Below are 10,000 nucleotides of genomic sequence, written 5' to 3'. Positions count from 1 at the left end.
TTTTTCCCCCAGATATTTTATTAAAGTAATAAAGATATAAGCTGACAAGTCTTTCAACATTCTTACATATAAACATTACTTTTTTATTCGTCATTTAAATTTTCATTAATTCTTCACAAGTAAAAATACGTCGAACGTAAAAAAATAAAATAAACCGTTTTTCTTTGAGCTTAAATTAACTGGAGTCAAAGATAACAAAAAAGTTATTAAATATTTCAATGTCGTTATTCAGTATTAAAATCATATTTCGAAGCCTTTTTTTTGAATGCAAAAAAAGGCAAGGTTAAAAATCCATCAATTTACCTTTCAAGACCCAAATTTTCTGATCGGAGATTCTCTGATGTTGTGACGGGAGGTGGAATTGTTGAAGGTGTTTAGGAGCGTGTGTGTGTGTGTTAGTTACCATTTTGTCCAAGGCACATGTCGATTAGACACTAGGCCTGTTGTTGGTGTGTAGGTGAGTAGGTGTGTAGGTGAGTAGGTGTGTAGGTGTGTAGGTGTGTGTGTGTGTGTGTGTGTGTGTGTGTGTGTGTGTGTGTGTGTGTGTGTGTGTGTGTGTGTGTGTGTGTGTGTGTGTGTTAGTTACCATTTTGTCCTAGGCACATGTCGATTACACACTAGGCCTGTTGTGTGTGTGTAGGTGTGTAGGTGTGTAGGTGTGTGTGTTAGTTAGTTAGTTACCATTTTGTCCTAGGCACATGTCGAGTAGACACTAGGCCTGTTGTATATGAGCACGTGTGTGTGTGTGTGTGTGTGTGTGTGTGTGTGTGTGTGTGTGTGTGTGTGTGTGTGTGTGTGTGTGTGAGTGTGTGTGAGTTAGTTACCATTTTGTCCTAGGTACATGTCGATTAGACACTAGGCCTGTTGTGTATGAGCACGTGTGTGTGTGTGTGTGTGTGTGTGTGTGTGTGTGTGTGTGTGTTAGTTACCATTTTGTCCTAGGCACATGTCGATTAGACACTAGGCCTGTTGTGTGTGTGTAGGTGTGTAGGTGTGTAGGTGTGTAGGTGTGTAGGTGTGTAGGTGTGTAGGTGTGTGTGTGTGTGTGTGTGTGTGTGTGTGTGTGTGTGTGTGTGTGTGTGTGTTATTTACCATTTTGTCCTAGGCACATGTCGATTAGACACTAGGCCTGTTGTGTGTGTGGAGGTGTGTAGGTGTGTAGGTGTGTGTGTGTGTGTGTGTGTGTGTGTGTGTATGTGTGTGTGTGTGTGTGTGTTAGTTACCATTTTGTCCTAGGCACATGTCGATTAGACACTAGGCCTGTTGTGTGTGTGTAGGTGTGTAGGCGTGTGTGTGTGTGTGTGTGTGTGTGTGTGTGTGTGTGTGTGTGTGTGTTAGTTACCATTTTGTCCTAGGCACATGTCGATTAGACACTAGGCCTGTTGTGTGTGTGTAGGTGTGTAGGTGTGTGTGTGTGTGTGTGTGTGTGTGTGTGTGTGTGTGTGTGTGTGTGTGTGTGTGTGTGTGTGTGTGTGAGTTAGTTACCATTTTGTCCTAGGTACATGTCGATTAGACACTAGGCCTGTTGTGTATGAGCACGTGTGTGTGTGTGTGTGTGTGTGTGTGTGTGTGTGTGTGTGTGTGTTAGTTACCATTTTGTCCTAGGCACATGTCGATTAGACACTAGGCCTGTTGTGTGTGTGTAGGTGTGTAGGTGTGTAGGTGTGTAGGTGTGTAGGTGTCTGTGTGTGTGTGTGTGTGTGTGTATGTGTGTGTGTGTGTGTGTGTGTGTGTGTGTGTGTGTGTATGTGTGTGTGTGTGTGTGTGTGTGTTAGTTACCATTTTGTCCTAGGCACATGTCGATTAGACACTAGGCCTGTTGTGTGTGTGTAGGTGTGTAGGTGTGTAGGTGTGTGTGTGTGTGTGTGTGTGTGTGTGTGTGTGTGTGTTAGTTAGTTAGTTACCATTTTGTCCTAGGCACATGTCGATTAGACACTAGGCCTGTTGTGTGTGTGTGTGTGTGTGTGTGAAAGGTCGAAGTTGCTGCAGGTGTTTATAACCTGCGTGTGCACAAGATGGACATAGTTGCAGGTGTTCACAAGTAGTGTGAAAGATGAACATTATTGCAGGTGTTTAGAAGTAGCAAATATCAAACTGGTTCGTTGTTGTTGATTGTTTTATAAACAGTCACTGGTGTACAGTCACTGGTGTACAGTCACTGGTGTACAGTCACTGGTGTACAGTCACTGGTGTACAGTCACTGGTGTACAGTCTCTGGTGTACAGTCACTGGTGTACAGTCACTGGTGTACAGTCTCTGGTGTACAGTCACTGGTGTACAGTCACTGGTGTACAGTCACTGGTGTACAGTCACTGGTGTACAGTCACTGGTGTACAGTCACTGGTGAACAGTCACTGGTGTACAGTCATTGGTGTACAGTCACTGGTGTACAGCCACTGGTGTACAGTCACTGGTGTACAGTCATTGGTGTACAGTCACTGGTGTACAGTCACTGGTGTACAGTCACTGGTGTACAGTCACTGGTGTACAGCCACTGGTGTACAGTCATTGGTGTACAGTCACTGGTGTACAGTCACTGGTGTACAGTCATTGGTGTACAGTCACTGGTGTACAGTCACTGGTGTACAGTCACTGGTGTACAGTCACTGGTGTACAGTCACTGGTGTACAGTCACTGGTGTACAGTCATTGGTGTACAGTCACTGGTGTACAGTCATTGGTGTACAGTCACTGGTGTACAGTCACTGGCGTACAGTCATTGGTGTACAGTCACTGGTGTACAGTCACTGGTGTACAGTCACTGGTGTATAGTCACTGGTGTACAGTCACTGGTGTACAGTCACTGGTGTACAGTCACTGGTGTACAGTCATTGGTGTACAGTCACTGGTGTACAGTCATTGGTGTACAGTCACTGGTGTACAGTCACTGGTGTACAGTCACTGGTGTACAGTCACTGGTGTACAGTCATTGGTGTACAGTCACTGGTGTACAGTCACTGGTGTACAGTCATTGGTGTACAGTCACTGGTGTACAGTCACTGGTGTACAGTCACTGGTGTACAGTCACTGGTGTACAGTCACTGGTGTACAGTCACTGGTGTACAGTCACTGGTGTACAGTCATTGGTGTACAGTCACTGGTGTACAGTCACTGGTGTACAGTCACTGGTGTACAGTCACTGGTGTACAGTCACTGGTGTACAGTCATTGGTGTACAGTCACTGGTGTACAGTCACGGGTGTACAGTCACTGGTGTACAGTCACTGGTGTACAGTCACTGGCGTACAGTCACTGGTGTACAGTCACTGGTGTACAGTCACTGGTGTACAGTCACTGGCGTACAGTCACTGGTGTACAGTCACTGGTGTACAGTCACTGGTGTACAGTCACTGGTGTACAGTCACTAGTGTACAGTCACTGGTGTACAGTCACTGGTGTACAGTCACTGGTGTACAGTCACTGGTGTACAGTCACTGGTGTACAGTCACTGGTGTACAGTCACTGATGTACAGTCACTAGTGTACAGTCACTGGTGTACAGTCATTTGTGTACAGTCACTGGTGTACAGTCACTGGTGTACAGTCACTGGTGTACAGTCACTGGTGTACAGTCACTGGTGTACAGTCACTGGTGTACAGTCATTGGTGTACAGTCACTGGTGTACAGCCACTGGTGTACAGTCACTGGTGTACAATCATTGGTGTACAGTCACTGGTGTACAGTCACTGGTGTACAGTCACTGGTGTACAGTCACTGGTGTACGGTCACTGGTGTACAGTCACTGGTGTACAGTCATTGGTGTACAGTCACTGGTGTACAGTCACTGGTGTACAGTCACTGGTGTACAGTCACTGGTGTACAGTCATTGGTGTACAGTCACTGGTGTACAGTCACTGGTGTACAGTCACTGGTGTACAGTCACTAGTGTACAGTCACTGGTGTACAGTCACTGGTGTACAGTCACTGGTGTACAGTCACTGGTGTACAGTCACTGGTGTACAGTCACTGGTGTACAGTCACTGGTGTACAGTGACTGGTGTACAGTCACTGGTGTACAATCACTGGTGTACAGTCACTGGTGCACAGTCACTGGTGTACATTCACTGGTGTACAGTCATTGGTGTACAGTCACTGGTGTACAGTCACTGGTGTACAGTCACTGGTGTACAGTCACTGGTGTACAGTCACTGGTGTACAGTCATTGGTATACAGTCACTGGTGTACAGTCACTGGTGTACCGTCACTGGTGTACAGTCACTGGTGTACAGTCACTGGTGTACAGTCACTGGTGTACAGTCACTGGTGTACAGTCATTGGTGTACAGTCACTGGTGTACAGTCACTGGTGTACAGTCACTGGGGTACAGTCACTAGTGTACAATCACTGGTGTACAGTCACTGGTGTACAGTCACTGGTGTACAGTCACTGGTGTACAGTCACTGGTGTACAGTCATTGGTGTACAGTCACTGGTGTACAGTCATTGGTGTACAGTCATTGGTGTACAGTCACTGGTGTAGTCACTGGTGTACAGTCACTGGTGTACAGTCATTGGTGTACAGTCATTGGTGTACAGTCACTGGTGTACAGTCACTGGTGTACAGTCACTGATGTACAGTCACTGGTGTACAGTCATTGGTGTACAGTCACTGGTGTACAGTCATTGGTGTACAGTCACTGGTGTACAGTCATTGGTGTACAGTCACTGGTGTACAGTCACTGGTGTACAGTCACTGGCGTACAGTCACTGGTGTACAGTCACTGGTGTACAGTCACTGGTGTACAGTCACTGGTGTACAGTCACTGGTGTACAGTCACTGGTGTACAGTCACTGGTGTACAGTCACTGGTGTACAGTCACTGGTGTACAGTCACTGGTGTACAGTCACTGGTGTACAGTCACTGGTGTACAGTCACTGATGTACAGTCACTGGTGTACAGTCACTAGTGTACAGTCACTGGTGTACAGTCATTTGTGTACAGTCACTGGTGTACAGTCACTGGTGTACAGTCACTGGTGTACAGTCACTGGTGTACAGTCACTGGTGTACAGTCACTGGTGTACAGTCACTGGTGTACAGACACTGGTGTACAGTCACTGGTGTACAGTCACTGGTGTACAGTCATTGGTGTACAGTCACTGGTGTACAGCCACTGGTGTACAGTCACTGGTGTACAATCATTGGTGTACAGTCACTGCTGTACAGTCACTGGTGTACAGTCACTGGTGTACAGTCACTGGTGTACAGTCATTGGTGTACAGTCACTGGTGTACAGTCACTGGTGTACAGTCACTGGTGTACAGTCACTGGTGTACAGTCATTGGTGTACAGTCACTGGTGTACAGTCACTGGTGTACAGTCACTGGTGTACAGTCACTAGTGTACAGTCACTGGTGTACAGTCACTGGTGTACAGTCACTGGTGTACAGTCACTGGTGTAGAGTCACTGGTGTACAGTGACTGGTGTACAGTCACTGGTGTACAATCACTGGTGTACAGTCACTGGTGCACAGTCACTGGTGTACATTCACTGGTGTACAGTCACTGGTGTACAGTCACTGGTGTACAGTCACTGGTGTACAGTCACTGGTGTACAGTCACTGGTGTACAGTCATTGGTATACAGTCACTGGTGTACAGTCACTGGTGTACCGTCACTGGTGTACAGTCACTGGTGTACAGTCACTGGTGTACAGTCACTGGTGTACAGTCACTGGTGTACAGTCATTGGTGTACAGTCACTGGTGTACAGTCACTGGTGTACAGTCACTGGTGTACAGTCACTAGTGTACAATCACTGGTGTACAGTCACTGGTGTACAGTCACTGGTGTACAGTCACTGGTGTACAGTCACTGGTGTACAGTCATTGGTGTACAGTCACTGGTGTACAGTCATTGGTGTACAGTCATTGGTGTACAGTCACTGGTGTAGTCACTGGTGTACAGTCACTGGTGTACAGTCATTGGTGTACAGTCAATGGTGTACAGTCACTGGTGTACAGTCACTGGTGTACAGTCACTGATGTACAGTCACTGGTGTACAGTCATTGGTGTACAGTCACTGGTGTACAGTCATTGGTGTACAGTCACTGGTGTACAGTCATTGGTGTACAGTCACTGGTGTACAGCCACTGGTGTACAGTCACTGGTGTACAGTCACTGGTGTACAGTCACTGGTGTACAGTCACTGGTGTACAGTCACTGGTGTACAGTCATTGGTGTACAGTCACTGGTGTACAGTCACTGGTGTACAGTCACTGGTGTACAGTCACTGGTGTACAGTCACTGGTGTACAGTCACTGGTGTACAGTCACTGGTGTAGAGTCACTGGTGTACAGTGACTGGTGTACAGTCACTGGTGTACAATCACTGGTGTACAGTCACTGGTGTACAGTCACTGGTGTACATTCACTGGTGTACAGTCATTGGTGTACAGTCACTGGTGTACAGTCACTGGTGTACAGTCACTGGTGTACAGTCACTGGTGTACAGTCACTGGTGTACAGTCATTGGTATACAGTCACTGGTGTACAGTCACTGGTGTATCGTCACTGGTGTACAGTCACTGGTGTACAGTCACTGGTGTACAGTCACTGGTGTACAGTCACTGGTGTACAGTCATTGGTGTACAGTCACTGGTGTACAGTCACTGGTGTACAGTCACTGGTGTACAGTCACTAGTGTACAATCACTGGTGTACAGTCACTGGTGTACAGTCACTGGTGTACAGTCACTGGTGTACAGTCACTGGTGTACAGTCATTGGTGTACAGTCACTGGTGTACAGTCATTGGTGTACAGTCATTGGTGTACAGTCACTGGTGTAGTCACTGGTGTACAGTCACTGGTGTACAGTCATTGGTGTACAGTCATTGGTGTACAGTCACTGGTGTACAGTCACTGGTGTACAGTCACTGATGTACAGTCACTGGTGTACAGTCATTGGTGTACAGTCACTGGTGTACAGTCATTGGTGTACAGTCACTGGTGTACAGTCATTGGTGTACAGTCACTGGTGTACAGCCACTGGTGTACAGTCACTGGTGTACAGTCACTGGTGTACAGTCACTGGTGTACAGTCACTGGTGTACAGTCACTGGTGTACAGTCACTGGTGTACAGTCATTGGTGTACAGTCACTGGTGTACAGTCATTGGTGTACAGTCACTGGTGTACAGTCACTGGTGTACAGTCACTGGTGTACAGTCATTGGTGTACAGTCACTGGTGTAAAGTCATTGGTGTACAGTCACTGGTGTACAGTCACTGGTGTACAGTCACTGGTGTACAGTCACTGGTGTACAGTCACTGGTGTACAGTCATTGGTGTACAGTCACTGGTGTACAGTCACTGATGTACAGTCACTGGTGTACAGTCATTGGTGTACAGTCACTGGTGTACAGTCACTGGTGTACAGTCACTGGTGTACAGTCACTGGTGTACAGTCACTGGTGTACAGTCACTGGTGTACAGTCATTGGTGTACAGTCACTGGTGTACAGTCACTGGTGTACAGTCACTGGTGTACAGTCATTGGTGTACAGTCACTGGTGTACAGTCACTGGTGTACAGTCACTGGTGTACAGTCACTGGTGTACAGTCACTGGTGTACAGTCACTGGTGTACAGTCACTGGTGTACAGTCATTGGTGTACAGTCACTGGTGTACAGTCACTGGTGTACAGTCACTGGTGTACAGTCACTGGTGTACAGTCACTGGTGTACAGTCACTGGTGTACAGTCACTGGTGTACAGTCATTGGTGTACAGTCACTGGTGTACAGTCACTGGTGTACAGTCACTAGTGTACAGTCACTGGTGAACAGTCACTGGTGTACAGTCACTAGTGTACAGTCTCTGGTGTACAGTCACTAGTGTACAGTCAGTGGTGAACAGTCACTGGTGTATAGTCACTAGTGTACAGTCACTAGTGTACAGTCACTGGTGAACAGTCACTGGTGTACAGTCACTAGTGTACAGTCACTGGTGTACAGTCACTAGTGTACAGTCACTGGTGAACAGTCACTGGTGTACAGTCACTAGTGTACAGTCACTGGTGAACAGTCACTGGTGTACAGTCACTGGTGTACAGTCACTAGTGTACAGTCACTGGTGTACAGTCACTAGTGTACAGTCACTGGTGAACAGTCACTGGTGTACAGTCACTGGTGTACAGTCACTAGTGTACAGTCACTGGTGTACAGTCACTAGTGTACAGTCACTGGTGAACAGTCACTGGTGTACAGTCACTAGTGTACAGTCACTGGTGAACAGTCACTGGTGTACAGTCACTGGTGTACAGTCACTAGTGTACAGTCACTGGTGTACAGTCACTAGTGTACAGTCACTGGTGTACAGTCACTGGTGAACAGTCACTGGTGTACAGTCACTGATGTACAGTCACTGGTGTACAGTCACTGGTGGTAAATTAGACACATGTGCAATTCTTGGCGAAACGTTTCCTCAATAAAGATACCCAAGAATTGCACATGTGTCTAATTTATCAACATGTTGGTTCTCTGAACCATCCATCTACAAACAGTCACTGGTGTACAGTCACTGATGTACAGTCACTGGTGTACAGCCACTGGTGTACAGCCACTGGTGTACAGCCACTGGTGTGCAGTCACTGGTGTACAGTCACTGTTGTACAGTCACTGGTGTACAGCCACTGGTGTACAGCCACTGGTGTACAGTCACTGGTGTACAGTCACTGGTGTACAGTCGCTGATGTACAGTCACTGATGTACAGTCACTGGTGTACAGTCACTGATGTACAGTCACTGGTGTACAGCCACTGGTGTACAGCCACTGGTGTACGGCCACTGGTGTACAGTCACTGGTGTACAGTCACTGGTGTACAGTCACTGGTGTACAGTCACTGGTGTACAGTCATTGGTGTACAGTCACTGGTATACAGTCACTGGTGTACAGTCACTGGTGTACAGTCACTGGTGTACAGTCACTGGTGTACAGTCACTGGTGTACAGTCACTGGCGTACAGTCACTGGTGTACAGTCACTGGTGTACAGTCTCTGGTGTACAGTCACTGGTGTACAGTCACTGGTGTACAGTCACTGGTGTATAGTCACTGGTGTACAGTCACTGGTGTACAGTCACTGGTTCACAGTCTGTACATGTACACACATACACAGAAACCACACATAGACGTTTCGCTCTGATTAAATATTAAAAGCTCTACAAAATGTCGTCTTAAGCTGACATCTTGTTCGAAGTCCGACACCTTCATACTCGAAGTGCGATACCTTTACCCTCGACGTCCAACAGCCTCATCCTCGAAGTCCGACAGCCTCCCTCTCTTTAAGTGCGACACTATGGTCTTCAGGTACCGCACCTTCAAGTTGTTGGTCTGGTCAGTGAAGGTGAGGTAATGACTGAGAAAACAGACCTGGGAGAGTGTGTCTCAGGTTAGAATTTATCACTCGCAGCTGCCTGTGGTGGTGCTGCCTGCGGTGGTTCTGCCTGTGGTGATGCTGCCTGCGGTGATGCTGCTGCTGCCTTGCTTCCCGACAGTCTTAGAGGTTCACTAACTTTCTCGCACTGGCAATAGCACAGCGACGGGTCGTTAGCAGAACAATGGCGAATCATTGACTAGCGATGGTATCGTCAACTTGATCGACCCAGCAAACTACAACCAGTAACAAGCGATGGTATCATCAACTAGATGTACCCTACCATCTACAAAGACTGACTCGTAGTTCAGTCACACACCACTCGACTCAACACCTGGAAGACTTTGAATTCCGCCCCTCCATGAATCCGGACGTGTGGCAGTCATCTTACACCTGCTGCCCCTGTTCACCTAGCAATACATAAGCATTTAATTGTTAGTCGACCTATTTTGTGAGCTGCATCATGGGCAAGAGGACTCGAAGAGCTACAGCGGAAGTAAGCCAAGCTTTGTGGCATACTTGGGTTGTCCTGGATTAATAACCCGAAGTCTTCTTCTTCTTCTTCTTCTTCTTCTTCTTCTTCTTCTTCTTCTTCTTCTTCTTCTTCTTCTTCTTCTTCTTCTTCTTCTTCTTCTT

General features: G+C 47.1%; 1 protein-coding gene across 1 annotated transcript in view; it reads left to right on the top strand.

Annotated features, from left to right (window-relative positions):
* The window catches only part of LOC128688485 (calcitonin gene-related peptide type 1 receptor-like), a 90,498-nt gene that overhangs the window by 60,505 nt on the left and 19,993 nt on the right, over positions 1-10,000 (top strand). The gene's annotated exons all lie outside the window — the stretch shown is intronic.

The sequence above is a fragment of the Cherax quadricarinatus genome, chromosome 13 (assembly GCF_038502225.1).
Source record: "Cherax quadricarinatus isolate ZL_2023a chromosome 13, ASM3850222v1, whole genome shotgun sequence".
Lineage (NCBI taxonomy): Eukaryota > Metazoa > Arthropoda > Malacostraca > Decapoda > Parastacidae > Cherax > Cherax quadricarinatus.
Note: the sequence above shows the minus strand (reverse complement) of the source record. Positions and strands in the feature narration are given on the sequence as shown.